Source organism: Enhydra lutris, unplaced genomic scaffold (genome assembly GCF_002288905.1).
Source record: "Enhydra lutris kenyoni isolate GAN:26980312 unplaced genomic scaffold, ASM228890v2 scaffoldscaffold76, whole genome shotgun sequence".
Taxonomy (NCBI): domain Eukaryota; kingdom Metazoa; phylum Chordata; class Mammalia; order Carnivora; family Mustelidae; genus Enhydra; species Enhydra lutris.
The window spans coordinates 5,646,949-5,650,146 of record NW_019154160.1 but is presented as its reverse complement, the minus strand read 5'-3'; positions in this window follow the sequence as shown (position 1 = coordinate 5,650,146).

Below are 3,198 nucleotides of genomic sequence, written 5' to 3'. Positions count from 1 at the left end.
TGGCCGTTCCAAATGGAATTCTTGTCTCTCTCATCCAGTGGTTTGGTATCTCTTCTCCCCATGGGAAACTACCTCAGTACGTGGCTGTGTAATAATAAAATATCTTTGCCTTTTATATTCTCCAGGTAAAATGGGCAGTGTTCTTGAAATATCACTTGCTCTGCCTTCCCCGAGTATATCTTCTGATGGGGGCCTGGGGACTGTTAGAACTTTGAGACTCGGTGTTAGCTGAGGGGCCTCCTCTGGGGCGGGGGTGCACAGCCTGTGTGACTTGGGTCCGCCTTGTCAGCGCTCCGCTCTCCTGCCTGCTCTGCTCTTCCTGCTTCAGCTCTCTCAAGTTTATTTTGGATTTTTTTTTTTTTTCTTTTCAGTCTGAGAAATACTCTTTTTTTTTTTTTAAATTAACCAATATATTTATTGTACTAACCTCAGAAAATAAAAATAAAAGGGAAAAAATTCAACAAAATACCCCTCGTATCAGCTACATGGATAATGTCTGTCATCTTGAGTCCCTTGTTTTCATCTCTTTGCTGTGCATCTCTCTGTCTAGATATACATATAAGTAAATATATAGTTGCCAAATCAGTTCTTAAATGCATATTTGTTTTGTTTCAGTTACCTAGCTTTTTCCTATGTAATACTGCAGTAACATCTTTGGGTCCATAAAGATATTTGACATACTTTTAACAGCTGTGTAGTAGTCCATTGCGTAGAATCAGCTGTTTAAGTTAATACATCTTCCATGGTTAGACATCGGATCTTTCCAAACTTCCTTTTACACATCGTGCTTGCAGCTGACTCTTTCCTTCTATCTTTATTTCCATAAGATGAACTCCCCTAATTGCATAGTTTGTCAAAAAATCCTATGCATTTTTATTTATATAAATATTGCCAAATTACCTCCAGAAAGAGTACTATTTTCTTACCAGTGAATCAACTTTAATTGATTTTCCTGGTTTTATGTTTTCTTGATAGAGAAATGTTATTTTTGTCTTGAATTTCTTTAGTTACCTGGAGATTATACATTTTTCATATTCACCATTTCTTATTTCTTGTATAAATTGTATTTATGTAATTAGGTTTCTTATGTAATATTAGCCTGTTTCTCAATTGCGATATTTGCTTTTTTTCTTACACACACTGTTTGTGGAATTTATGTTGGAATTCTCCTGAAATAGAGACTTAAATTATTTGAAGGATCATAACTAAGCAAAAGGCTTGTTTTTACCCTACTTTTTCAAGCACGTATGATTGGAATAGACAATATAAAATGGATTTTTGGGGCTACCTAAGAGAAATAGCTCATTTTTCATGCCGCAGATGTGATTTTGTTTCTTGCATCGACTGACTGAGTTGTGGAGATGGTTCTGCTTTGCATGCGACATGCTTGATCCATTCGCTTCCTTCCCTCTGTCTAGACGGTATGTGTGCAGAAGCTTCTAAGCTCCAGTAACCCAAAGTGGATTCAGGTGGTCTGGCATCTTTTTGCTTAATGTGCTGTACTGATGAAATCTTGTTTCTGTGCCCAGTTCCCTGAAGAACCCTCCAAGAGAGGTTGGTTGATGACGTTATTTCTTGTTCACACCTGGAGATGGTGTGTTGGAGCAAAGCAGGTGACCTTTCAAGGGCACAGGCTATAAACAAAGCTGGAATTAAAACCACATTCTTGGTTTTATCATTTTGGTCAAGTGCCCAGACAGGAGGGTCGCTGGTCTCAGAACTCCCTCATGAAGTTGTAACTATTATTTTCTGCCCAGAGTTCACCGTGGCCAGAGATTAGCAGTGATCCGTTTTCCCCTGCCTTGGGAATGTGCATGGGGCGGCGACCCACACGGAGCAGTTCCTCGGGCGTCCTCATGGGGGCACTGCGGGCCGCAACGGAAGGCCTTCCTGCGCGGCCGTGGAGCAAGTGCGGAGACGCCGCTGTGTAAGGCGCTGCCCGCCTGGGAAGAAGGGGAATGAGGGAAAGAAGGCTGTGGACCCTGCGGCCTTCCTGCGCAGTTCAGACTTGCTACCTCTGCAGTGTGCCTGTTCCTGAGAAACACTGTGCCCCTCTCCTCGCTGTCATTGCTCGGGGAACTCTAAACCTCCCTCAGGAAAGAAGAATTTTTAACTGTATTTTCCTGGTTAATGGGGAAGAGGAGACATTTCTTGTAGTGGCAATAAGGGCAGCAATAAGGGTGTTTTATTTGATTAGAGTAGATCTCACGGCCAGGAGAGTCGGCCCAGGCTAGCTGTCTGCAAGGCAGTCGGGGAGGCTTTTGGGGTGACAGTGAAAGATGGCTTGAGCAGGACCCCATCAGATCCACGTGGAGCCCAGCGCCTCGGCACTGGAAGGCTCTGGCTACATTCTTTAGACAAGTGGGCATCAGTCTCTTCTGTGTTCTGCCAAGTGCTGGGGCTGTGCTCTTGGTCTTCATAGCTTGCTTTCTGGCGGGGGACAGGGACAAGGAGCCAGCGGTCAGATAGGCAGGATCATTCTGGGGCGTGGTCACAGGGATGGGCAGCAAAGAAAACAAGTGCAGGGGCTGGTGGGGAGGCGGCCATCCTGGGGAGGTGACCTTTGAGCTGAGAGCTGCCTGATGGAAGGGCAGGGGCTTTTAAGGGGGCCTCAGAATTCGCTCATCAGACTGGTCTGGGCAGAGATAAGGCACCAGAAGGGAGGGGCAGACGTAGGGGAAGTTAGCAGGGAGAAGGCTTGGGGCGGGGGCGGTGATGTGGGCTCTGCAGGAGCCACTGGGGTGGTGCTGGATGGTAGCCCATCAAGTGGCCCAAGCAGGAACACCACCAACTGCCCCCTTCCCAGCCTTGACCTTGACCACCACCCCTGGGCCACAGTGGTAGGTCTTCACAGCCTATCTTCCTCTTCAGCTTCCTGAAATGCAGACCTTCCTTGTGATCTCCCTTCCTTTCTTGCCACGTCCTCTCTGCTGCTTTGTGAAAACCACCCGATGCTGTGGAAGGAAAAGGCTTCTGAAGAAAAAATGTCAAGGAGGGCAGGACGGACCTGGAAATGTTCTGGTCAGATCTTCCAAATAGTTCACAGAGATTACTCTGATTGCTCATGTGCCAGGCTGCAGCCCTCTGTCTTTTGTCTGAAAAGCTCCCATCTTTATGCGTTGAGTGTAGTAAAATCCACCGCAGAGGCCGTGGTCCTACCTGGGTTTGATTCTTCGTTCCCTGGTGTGTCTTCACAAC